The sequence below is a fragment of the Hyperoodon ampullatus genome (genome assembly GCF_949752795.1).
Source record: "Hyperoodon ampullatus genome assembly, chromosome: 1".
Classification (NCBI taxonomy): domain Eukaryota; kingdom Metazoa; phylum Chordata; class Mammalia; order Artiodactyla; family Ziphiidae; genus Hyperoodon; species Hyperoodon ampullatus.
Genome location: NC_136914.1, coordinates 14,632,879 through 14,645,929, shown reverse-complemented (window position 1 = coordinate 14,645,929; position 13,051 = coordinate 14,632,879). Strand labels below are relative to the sequence as shown.

Below are 13,051 nucleotides of genomic sequence, written 5' to 3'. Positions count from 1 at the left end.
CTTCACACTACGCCACAAATGAAATATCATCCCACTCAAAGGTCACCCCAGAGATGGTTTCAGATTCTGTTTTGCATGGACTGTGATTCTGTGGAAGCTGAGCATCTCACCTTCCTAATAAGGCCACTGCTACAGGTATGGCTGAGCTCTCAAGGCAGGGAGAGAGAGCTCTCGTGATGCATTTAGACTCAGTGACGATCAAAATTAGAGTGAAATATCAAGTCCTGTCAGTTTTTCTGGGTTGTCAAGTAATTGAGTCACACAGACTTTTTTAAACCCCGTATTCTTGCATTTCAAGCAGAGAAGCCAACATGTTGCTTCATCCTTCTAAGCTACCATCATATAACCATACAACTATGAGGCCAGGAACTGGTCTCAGATTGTTAAGAGTGTATTAGGAAGAGGAAAAGATGGAGATCCAAAATCATTATGTAATGGGAAAGAAACTTCTGGAATCCTTGAGCTCATATCCACCTTAGTATTTACTAATGCTAATACTAACAATATAATACTGTATGCCTGGCACACAGCAGGGCTTAGTAAATACTTGTTGAATGAACAACTTAGTAAATGAATGAATGAACCCCTCACTTGTCTTCACAGTAATTTTTAAAACCAATTGCAAAACCTGTTTAAGTTCATAGTAGTAACCTAAACAAAATGATATAAAAGCAAAAAAAGTATAGGGCTTCCCTGGTGGCGCAAAGGTTGAGAGTCCGCCTGCCGATGCAGGGGATACGGGTTCGTGCCCCGGTCCTGGAAGATCCCACATGCCGCGGAGCGGCTGGGGCCGTGAGCCATGCCCGCTGAGCCTGCGCGTCCGGAGCCTGTGCTCCGCAACGGGAGAGGCCACAACAGTGAGAGGTCCGTGTACCACAAAAAAAAAAAAAAAAAAGAAAAAGCAAAAAAAGTATAAAAGCAAAAGAAGATGAAGTATACACAAGAATGTTTCAAATATGGCAACTGGACAAATATCCCAAGAGAACAATTTAAATATTTAAAGCTTAAAAGGGTGGTTTGAGTTTAACAATTGGGAGGCCATTTCTGACCCTGAAACCAGAGAAGCGTCCCATTAACTTTCCCCTTCAGGGGTGACTACACAACGTCAAGGAATTGGTGATTTAAATGCTCCACTCTGGCAACAGGAGCGGCAAAGTGGGAGTGACCATGGGCATCACTTCCAGGTTTGTTACTGACACAACAATGGAACTACCCAACCGCAGCTACAAGGAACTTGCATACCGCTTCCAAACCGCCTGGCTCTTGCAACACATATATATGTGCTCAATCACCCTCTACCAACTTTCTCTTGAACTTTTTCCCAATTAATTTCCTCTTTAATGTTTACTCATGATTACTTCACCATGATAAAAGAGTTTTCTAAAGTTTGAGCAAAGAACATTCTAGAAAGATGATCTTCTAAGGTGTAAAAGGTGGCTAATCAAGTGATCCCAGCTCTGTTTCCCCAAGATTTGTTCTTCCATTTCTCCCGCAGATTTCCTTACAGTTCTTACTGAAGCCACTATGGTGCTGATGCAGTCCCTCCCACAATGTACACAGGCGTGCACACACACACGTGCTTATACACATTCTCAAAGCTCTTCCTTAAGAGCAGACAAAAAGAACCTTTCCTGGATATATTGTTTAAAGGAGAAAGATGCTTTATTTTATGATACATTGATAAGGGAAAAAACAGATTATTCCAAAACAATATGTATAGAATGATACCACTGCTCTAAATAAGGTTAAATAAAATCTGGAGATACGGTGCAAGAGGGTTCCCTTTTCTCCACACCCTCTCCAGCATTTACTGTTTGTAGATTTTTTAATGATGGCTATTCTGACTGATGTGAGGTGATACCTCATTGTAGTTTTGATTTGCATCACATTAGTGATGTTGAACATCCTTTCATGTGTTTGTTGGCAATCTGTATGTCTTCTTTGGAGAAATGTCTATTTAGGTCTTCTGCCCATTTTTGGATTGGGTTGTTTGTTTTTTTCATATTGAGCTGCATGAGCTTCTTGTAAATTTTAGAGATTTTGTCAGTTGCCAGTTTGTCAGTTGCTTCATTTGCAAATATTTTCTTAATTGCAGCTCTATTTACAATAGCCAGGACATGGAAGCAACCTAAGTGTCCATCGACAGATGAATGGATAAAGAAGATGTGGCACATATACACAATGGAATATTACTCAGCCATAAAAAGAAACGAAATTGAGTTATTTGTAGTGAGGTGGATGGACCTAGAGTCTGTCATACAGAGTGAAGTAAGTCAGAAAGAGAAAAACAAATACAGTATGCTAACACATATATATGGAATCTAAAAAAAAAAAAAAGGTTCTGAAGAACTTAGGGGCAGAACAGGAATAAAGATGCAGATGTACAGAATGGGCTTGAGGACACAGGGAGGGGGAAGGGTAAGCTAGGACGAAGTGAGAGAGTGGCATGGACATATACACACTACCAAATGTAAAATAGATAGCTAGTGGGAAGCAGCCACATAGCACAGGGAGATCAGCTAGGTGCTTTGTGACCACCTAGAGGGGTGGGATAGGGAGGGTGGGAGGGAGACGCAAGAGGGAGGAGATATGGGGCATATGTATATGTATAACTGATGCACTTTGTTGTACAGCAGAAACTAACACACCATTGTAAAGCAATTATACTCCAATAAAGATGTTAAAAAAAAATCTGGAGATAACATGCTTCAAAATGTTAACGGTGTTTACCTCTGGTGGTGAAATTATGGACGATTTTTTTGTTTTTTTCCTTTCCGCTTCTCTATATTTGCCAAAGTTTTAGACAACATGCATGTATTCCTATTTTAATTAAGAAAATAAAGTTAAATCATGAGGGTTTTCCAATCTTTTTACAGGTTCCTCCAAACACAATTAAGACAGGCTGGAGTTTTTTTTAATTTTTACTAAAGAAAAAGAAATTTTGAAAGCTGTGATACACTCTTTAAAAGAGGTTTACAACATTTTCTGATGACCACAGCTACTGACAAGGTTCTCAGCCCTGCCCACCCTCTACGTGCAGTTTCCAAGGCTCTCTCACCCCCAGAAGCCTGGTGTGGTGTCAGAGCACAAATAATCTGGATTTTTGACTTCATGATCCCGACCTGGCTCCAGGGGCTGGGGCCACCCTGTTTTCCATCACCAGCAAGATAGTCCCCTAGGCCTCCTCCCATTTGCTGCCAAGACCAAAAGGTCTTTTGGCCTTGCTTCTCGCCAAGGGCACCCCACTAAGTCCCCTGGGAGATAAAGTGTGGAAGGCTTGCCGCTTCTCCAACTCAAGGCTGGGGCAGATGCCACAGAAGTGAGCTCATCCTCAAAGTCATCTAACCTCTGCATACGTGGAATGACCTTGTCCATCACAGACCCAATCATATCACAACCCTTTGGCACAGTGGTTCTCAAAGTGCAGTCCAGGGACCCCACTCCCCCCACCCCCACCCAGGGGTTAGCAAGACCCTGTCAGAGAAAATGCAAGGTCAAAATGATTTTCATAATAATGCTAAAACTGCATTTTCCTTTTTCACGCTCATTCTTTCATGAGTGAACAATGGATATTCCAGAGGCTAAATAACATGTCACAACAGATGGAATACAGAAGCACATATGAGAATTCAACTATCTTCTACTAAGCCAGACATTAGAGATTTGCAAAAACGTAAGACAATGCCATTCTTCTCACTAATTTTTTGTCATGGTAAATACAGTTATTTTTCATTTAAAAAACAAGGTTAACATGGTATGGCCTTATTACTGTCATTTTTTATAGGTTAAACAAATATTTTAAATTTTTCTTAACATTAATTTCTATAATGGCAGATATCAATAGATATAAACCACATGTACGTTAGTATATTGGGGTCCTCAATAATTTTTAAGAGTACAAGAGGGTCCTGAGACCAACAGGTTTGGCCTAGAGCATTAAGAATGACAGATGGGCCCTTACATTTAACTGACAAGTTGGGAACTTCTAACTAACCTTACCCAATATATGTCTCATCTTGTTTATCCTTACTCACCCCACACACAGGACTATTTCTACTGAAATATTGCCGTTGTCAATCTTCTGCTCAAACTGGCCCCCAACACACACACCAAAAAAAACCTTTCCTTCTGCCAAGAGTCTAAAGACCTAACACTGAAGAATTATCTGTCCCCAACCTTCCTTCCTCCTTTTGCCCTCCACCAAAAGCATCCTTAAACTCTCTGTTTTAACCAAGCAGTTCTAATGCCTTGTATTTTACCTTCACTGTGACTTTGCCTGCCCCATGAGCCCTACCTAGAATTCTGAGATACCTCCTCTCAAAGTATCCAACTCCTATCTGTCCTATAATTGGCCCCCACCGCCTCTACTTAATATTGCTATGCTCTCCAGATTCCCCGACCCATAGGATTTGCATGTTTAGCACTTACTGTGTGCTTCCTCATATTACCATCTGCTTGTGAAAATGGATATCTCTTTAATAAGATCATGAACATCTAGAGAGGAAGGATGTATTATTTCATATCTTCCTCAACTCCTAGCAAGCTTCAGACACGTAAGTCACTCAACTTATAACAATCACTAACATGATAGATTAAGGAAAGGGCAGGGAATGAAAGAAGATTAGAAACTAGCACATAGTGACTGAATATAATTCTGAGAAATACAAATTGATAACCTGAGACTTATTTACTAGGAACTCTGAAGAATCAAATTTTCTAGTCACAAGTTGCCTTGCTCATTCTATAAAACTTACCCGGCATCAATTCAGTAGAGCCCTGATACTACAAATAAACTAATACTGACATCAGTGTTTCCAAGTTGCCATAAAAATTACAGCTATGGGCTATGGAGAAAATCTGAGTCTAAATTATGACCAAAGAACTCTAAAAATTTCAGAAATTAGAAGGAATAAGAACGTAATTATTTCCTTCTACTGATATGACACACAGGTTCAATTTTAACATACTATTTCTTTTCTACTATTTTTTTTATTAATGTGTTTGCATCAAATAAATGGATTGCTGGCTTACTTTGAACTAAATGAGACATCTAGGTTGACTGAAATAATTTTAAAAGTTATACTGGTGTAAAATTTATTGTAGAAGGTTGAAGTTATTCATTCATTTAACAAATACTTCCTGAATACCTACTATATGCTAGACACTATGCTAGTTACAGGAATAAAGAAGGTGACTGAGATAAACCCAGTCCGTAACCTCACAATAGATATCACAGACTAGTAGAGGGTCCAGATTTTTTTTAAAAAGTAATTACAGTATGACCCGGTAGTGCTAGGGTAGGATCCATGAATGTGAAGAAGACAGAATAACTAACCTACCCTAAAGGAATGGGATTGTCCAAGGATTCCTGGAGAAAACAACATCTAAGATGAGATGTGAAGAAAAAAGGAGAAATAAAGTTGGAGAAATATGGGGGGTAAGGGTAGGTACTGCAGGGCCTTAAATACCAGGCAAGAAGTTTAGATTTTATTCTAACAGTAATTAGAAGCCATTTGAAGATGGTGAAATGATCAGATTTGCGTACTTGGGATATAAATCTGGCAGCAATGTGAAAGATAGGACATGGGGCAGCATGGAACGCCGTGGGCAGCATAACGCCAGGCCCAAACAGAATGCAAGATCTGTATCTAATTAAATCTCACAACAATCCCATAAAGTAGATAAAATTATCCCCCCTACACTAAAGAGAACACTGGAATTTAGAGATATTAAGTAAGCAGTATTCAAGCTATTGTGACACGACTTATGCGCGTTTGACATGGGAAGTAGAGAGAGAGAGAGGACTCAAGAATAACATCCCGTTTTTCAGCTTCATCAGCAGAGTGGATAGTGACACTGATCACTGAGACTGACAAGACAGGATTACAGTAAGTCCTCTACATATGATCCTTCAAGTTGCGAACTTTCAAAGATGCAAACGTGCATTCGCATGTCCAATCACATAAGTTAGTTCACGTGTCTGGCGTACATGGTCATGTGTGTGCATCCTCTACAAGTGGTTGTGCTTTTGTGTACTTTACTGTACAGTACTGTATAGAGCACAGTAGTACAGTATCCTTATTTCAAGCCCAGGATGTCCAGAAGCAAGCGTAAAAGCAGCAGTGATGTAGCTGGTACTGCTAAGAAGTGCCAAGCAATGACGATGGAAACAAAAGTGAAAATAATTGAGTGGAGCAAGGCTAAAACATGGTAGATGTTGCTTATTCTAATAACACTGAACTCCCTGCTGTGCAACACAAGGAGCTTACTAATGAAGACCTGCCGGAATTGGAGGCCCAGAGAAAGGACGAAGAGAGATGAGAGGAAGAAGTAACTGAAGAACCGAAAAGATTCACAACACGGGAAATGGCCAGGGGATTTTCTTTATGTGAGGAGGCACTGTTAGCTTTTGAGGCACAGGACCCAAACTTAGAATGGAGCACGAAGGTTGCAGCAGGCGTTCAAAATGCAATCCAGTGCTACCGTGTCATCAATGACGAGAAAAAAAGAGCTACTATCCAGACATCACTGGATCGCTTTTTCAAGAGGGTAGATAGAATTGAATCCAGCAAGGAACCAGAACCCGTGGCCTCAGTGTCAGGCAGGAGTGAAATTGCAGCTTGCCCTCCGTCTCCTGTTGCTGACGATCCTTCAGCTCTACCACCTCCCACCTCCTCTCCCTCCTCCAGTCAGTAACTCTTCCTGCCTGTTCACTGGATGCCAACCCCTGATGCCAGCTGTTGTACTGTACTACTGTATTTTTCAAGGTACTGTAAGATTAAAAATGTTTTCTTTTTTGTGTGTGTTTGTTGGTTTTTTTATGTATTATTTGTGTGAAAAGTATTATAAACCTATTACAGTACTGTACTATATAGCCGATTGTGTTACTTGGGTACCTAGGCTAACTATTGGACTTACGAACAAATTGGACTTACAAACGTGCTCCTGGAACAGTACCCATTCGTATGTAGGGGATTTACTGTACCAGAAGGTGTTGATGCAGAAAGGATGGAGTTGATGAGTTCCATTTGGGACAGGTTTAGACCTGCTGAGTTGGGGAGGGGAGAGAGTTAGACATCAATCAGAAACCAGGATGTGCATGGCTAAGCCTCAGGAGAGAAATGTGAACCAAGCCAACCTAATCAGAAAGCACCCACACACAGGTGATAACTGCAGCCAGAGGAGTGACTGAGGTTGCACAGAGAGAGTGTGAAAAATCAAAAGGAAGAGTGCTTAGGATAGAACCCCAAGGAACACCGATATTTAAAGGATGAGCAAAAGACACTGAAATTGAAAAGAAGCAGCCAGAGAGGTAAGAAAACCAAACCAAGGTAGACACAGCTGTGGGCAAAGAGAGGATGTGTTTCAAGCAGGATGTGTTCAACTCTGTCAAAATTAACACAGAGGTAAAGCCTGAGAATCTCTCATTGTATTTAGCAATAAGAAGGTCTGGGTGACGTCCTGTAGAGCCATTTTAAGGAAGTATTGGGGACAGAGCCATACCGCAATGTGCTGAGGAGTGTCTGGAAGGTGAGAAAATGGAACAGACTTCATACATGTCCACCACCCAGTTATATAAAGAAAGTAAGGCACGAAGACCATGGGATATTCAGGGGATTCATAGCACAGGGGCCATGCTAAGGCAGCACCTGCCTAAAACCAGCACAGTGGAGAAGAACTGAGGATTCGAAATTGGCACCTCTGTTCTCCCAGTCAAATTTCGGCACCTGGTGACTTCTGCCAAAGACTTCTTTGTGCCTCAGTTTCTGGGGAAACTGCTATGTCCCGATTCTCTCCCAACACTGTTTGGAGTATCGAATGTCAATGATCAGGAAATAACATTGCAAGGTTGAAAAACAGCTTGGGAAGGAATTAATAATCTTGTTTTAGAGCTAGACCTGACTACTGCAGAGACACCTCCAGCAGGAAAAATTGTAATAATAATTGTTTTTTCTTGCGGTACTGAAACAAAAGAAATCTCAGCAGAAAATACCTTCCTGCTTTAAATGATTGTACTGTTCCCAGTGGCTTCAGGAACCTAGCATCAGTTCTACTCTGACACCGAGGCACTTGGATGACATATGAGGTGCTAAGATTTTTGGAAAATAAACCAGCCCCTCCGTGGGATGTTATTCTTCGGTATATGTGGAGCAACATATGGAGAGAGAGCCTGGGTTTTGAAGTCTAGTCACTCTGGACTGGAATCCTCACTCCGCCACTTCTGAGCTATGACTGTGAGGGAGGTATTCAACCTCGCTGAGACTGGGTTTCCTCACGGGAATACCTAGAGTGCTTACCCTGTGAGATTAAGAGGCTTCATGGGATGGTATATAAGAAGGTACTGGGCACAATGCCTGGAACATGATAAGTACTCCATACATGTTAACTATCACTGCTCTTAGGATAGGACCTGCTTCCTCTGCTGCAGTGAAGGTCCTACCTGAACATTTACTTAAATGGCATTCATCCCAAGATTAGGGGCAGAGCCAGTGTCTAGACTTTCTCAAAAGATGTGTAGGTGAAGTAACCAAAGAATATACATGAATTCTGAGATCCTGCTCCTAAAGAAAACTGCAGAGCATCATGATTTGATATTCAAACTCAAGTACCTGGTATCATCAGTAGGGTGCATCCCCTAACAGAAGGGTCCATGTGTTTTCTAGCATATGTGTTCAATATTCATTTAAAGCAGGATCTGTTACCCAACTCAGAATCGTCTTACTGATTTTACCTCTCGTTTGAAGTTTGGACTAACTTCTCTTTCCCTGTCCCTGAAGAGACACATCCCTGACTTATCATAGTCAGACCAAAGTGGCTCCTGTTCTCTTACCTGCTTCCCAACTAATAAGGTCAGCTGAATGTGGAGGACCCTGGATTCTTTTGGCTTGCAAAGCCCATACAGAGGTCCTGAGGTAAATCTAAATTTAAAAGCACAATTACATCAATTTCTACAAGTATAATATGGGTTTCCAATCATTCACATTTCAGTATTGATGTAAAATTTGGACAAAAATAATAAAACAAAGCCAACTCCTAAATATAGCCTCAGAAGTCCTCTGGGAGGACCTAAGGTTTACATTTTCAGGAGTTCACATTTTTCAGGAGTTTATTACTAGTGTTTGATGAAAGGGAAGGGGCAAATGGTAAAAGCCTTTCTCAAGATGAGAGTCACCACTGAAACTAACACTGAAACCAAAGTCACTGGACTGATGTATTTCTCACTGAACTTTTTATTTCATTAATCCTTGCTGTCTTTTTATAGCCCTGCTTTCCTCAAAGTTGAGTAACCCTAAGGTGCTCAGGCCTCCAGTGAACAACAATTTTGTTAAGGGTAGTTAAGCTATTGTTAAGCCATATCAACTAATACAGTATTACAATATAATAACTATGCACTGAGCATATAGTTTGAGCCAGGCATGATGCTAAGTATTTTACATGCATTGTCTTTTGTGTTATTTATTTTTTTAAGTAATACAGGTAATGGGAAAAAACAGATTATTTGTTTGAGTTACTACATGTAATACACATAGTAGTAAATATAGAAGTGCCTAAAATACAGCGATACTCAGTAATTATTAGTATTGTTCTTATATTTTCATTCACAACCATCCTATGAATAAGGTTCATTTTTTCAATTCACAGATGTGAAAACTGAGGATTAAAGAGGTTAAGTCATTTGCCTGTGATTCCCAGCTAATAAGTGATTAGAATTTCAGCCCAGGTCTGTTTAAACCCCAAGGACAAATTGTTAACAATTATGTTGTATTCCTACTACAGTTAGAGACCTAAGAAGCCCATTGAATATACTGATGACAAGTGTATTATTTTTGAATAGGTTCAAAAATAGAACTAAAACAGAACTAAAGTCTTAGAGGCTTTATCAATGCTCACTTGGTTTTTTTATTTCTCCAACTATTTAGTTAAGTATAAAAAAAGTCAAGGTATTAAATATTTGGACTTCAAAGGCATAATACTACTTTTCAGGTTAACACCTTTGATCTAGATTCACAGATTTTTGTTTTTGTTCTCCTTAAGCTTCAGGCCAAGAAAAACAACAGAGGACCTTTGGAAGGAGACGGAAACCAAATTAAACAAGGCTCCATTCTGAAGATTTTCTATGTTCCCACATCCCATCATCACAAAGGTAATTCAGTGATAGTTTCATTTCTTTATAAAATAAACCTCAAGGCTCGGCAAACCCATTTGGCTCCTGAAACAGACAACTGGGAATAGTTTGAGAATAAATTAATTAGTTTCAATTACAAACAGGAACCCTACCATCATCTGAAGCTGGAAATGGGAACACTCTCTGAAAACTACAAGTTTCTTAGGTTGTCTAGAGTTTAGTAACATTCTTTTTTTTTTAATAAATTGCATTGTAAATAATCCTCATATTAACTGTGTGCACTTAGTAATATGGACAGTCCCTTGAGGACATGCCACTCTGAATCCAAATAACTGGCAAACTCTTGTTACCAATCACATGAGGCTACCCTCATTATGGGGTTGCTTTTCTTTTCCCTGAGGAATGCCATTGCTTCTCAACTTCAGGCCTGTTTTCCATGCCTATTTATATTCCTATTTTCCTCCCCCCACCTCTACTACCACCAAAAGAAATTTAACATAGAGGTTTCAAATGTATATTGAATTTAAAGAAAAAACTCTTAAACTGCAGTCATAGTTGAGAAGCAATGGGTTTTTATGATGGGGAAATGAAGTCCCTGACCATCAACATCTCCCAATGTGGGCATCACCTGGAAACAGAGAGATGGTGTGAACCATGGAAAGCATAGAAGCTGAAAATCTCCCACCCAGCTACTCTACTTTGAATATCTCTAGAGAGAAATAAAGATCTATCTCAATTAAGGGGAAAAGTTTATCACTCCCTCTCCTGGTAACTGTGTGAGAGCTCCAACTCCCATCTAGCAGCAATGAGATTCTAAGAGTTAGTAATTCTGTTAGTTAGTACCTCTGTGAGGGTTAGTAATTCTGTTAAAGTAATCTGCTCACCTACTCTTCCCTCGTTGCTTCAACTCATTCCCTAGCACCGATGCACAGTCCTCTTTCTCCAGTGTAGTGCAGTCAGCAATGCAGCTGCTTCACAGGCATGAAAAAGGAGGACTTACAGGATTAAGAGGGACAAACTATTATGTATAAAATAAGTCACAAGGATGTATTGTACAGCACAGGAAATACAGTCAATATTCTATAATAACTATAAATGGAGTATAATCTTTAAAAGTTGTGAATCACTGTATTGTACACCTGTAACTTATATAATACTGCACATCAGCTATACGTCAATTAAAAAAGAAAAAAGATAATTAACACGTAAAAAAAAAAAAAGGATTATCTGCCAGAGAGAAGATGGCACAATTTTTTTTTTAAAAAAAGGAGGACTTACATTCTAAACTGCCTGAAGAGAGAGTGAATTCATTGGCAGAATTCTTCTAGAGTAAAAGTGAGAACAGGACTGAAAACTTTAACACTAGACATGGGTGTTTCTCCCATTACCTGCAGTCTATCCATAGAAGAAAGAAGAAGCTGATTAATATGCCTTTCTCCAGGAAAACTTTTGAAACTCAGAATTAGGAAAACTATTGTTGCCAAAATATTTTCTCCAAGAAAAATTCATTATATAAGAAAGAATTAAAGAAGTTTTCATTCTATAAAAGAGAATTCATGTAACCCACAAGAAAATCCATCTTGTGATTAATAGCACAGACACATTTGGCACAAGCAGATGTTCATCCAGTAAGTATTTTAAAAACCAAAACAAACAAGCAAAAGGAGAATTGACTGACTTGTAACTCCTCCACAAGGTGTTTCCCAGAACCCTCCCACAGAACATGGCTCCCAAAAGTATTTGTTTGGCAATTAATCGCACACAGCCTAGTGATACGTCTTGTAATATTTCTTTCAGTGATTACTTAACTACTACAGTTTTGCCTTGCATACTTTTCACAAGTTTCCACCTTATTTCTTAATTAGATTACAAGCTCTCTGAGGACAAGGACCTGTTATCATCATTGTAGTTTCTGTAGTCTTAGTACTGTTCCCTTAACATGACTAAGCAATGGAGCTACATAAGTGATTGATGATTTGTAACTTCTACCCATAGATCAAAATCTGAGATTAACAGTTGCCCTGGCTAGGGAGAGTATGATTTTCTAAACTATAATTCAAAACATCCACTATAGGATTTAGGATTGTCTGAGGTTTTACCACTTACTGTGTGATTTTGGTCAAGTACTTAATCTCTCAGCATCACATATTTAAGTGTAAAATTAAGTTAATAATGGTATCTGTATCACAGGACTGTTGTGATTTTGAAATGCGTTAATACAGATAAAGTGGTTAAGAGTTATGTCGCACAGGAAAAAACCAATAAATCCTAGATATAATTATTCATGTTATGTACAAAAGGGTCTAAGTGACTCCTAGGGTAGTGGGTAAAGATGCAAGTTTGGGAGTTAGAGACAGAAAGAATGAAGGGTATTTTCTCATATGGATCCCAATCACCCCTGGCACGAAAGCAAACTAAGCTCTGACATCACAGTCAAATGAATTAGGAGTGTCTCTCATTTTCCTAAAGCCTTTTGGAAACAATGATCACACTGTACACAGTCAACTTAAATGAGAGTGATATAATATATCAAAATAGATCCATCGTCTTGAAGGAAAAGCCACTGGAGACCTAAGCACAACCTGGCCCTTCGGTCCGGCCCTTCCTGAACAAGCAGGTTGGAAGGCATTCCTAGAAGATTTACCCGCCCATTTCTCAGAATATAAAGGAAAAAAAAAAAAAAAGAGGGAGAGAGATGCTCTCTCTCCCCTCCATCCATGATCAGTGCTTCCCAGAACCTCCCTCATCTAATGCACCATTAACCCCCAACCCAAGAAAAAGTACACTAAGCGACAACAAGCTATGCATACAACATGTATGTAATGACCACACACATACACCCCTTCTGTTTGCTACAGACTGCTAGCCTGGCCATCCATTGAAATAAGCCAAGAGTTACCTCACTGCCTCTCCCTCTGGCATCCT

At 39.6% G+C, this 13,051-nt stretch overlaps 1 protein-coding gene across 1 annotated transcript in view; it reads right to left on the bottom strand.

The window, feature by feature from the left end:
- Positions 1-13,051, bottom strand: part of SLC39A8 (solute carrier family 39 member 8) — a 71,009-nt gene that overhangs the window by 53,035 nt on the left and 4,923 nt on the right. The gene's annotated exons all lie outside the window — the stretch shown is intronic.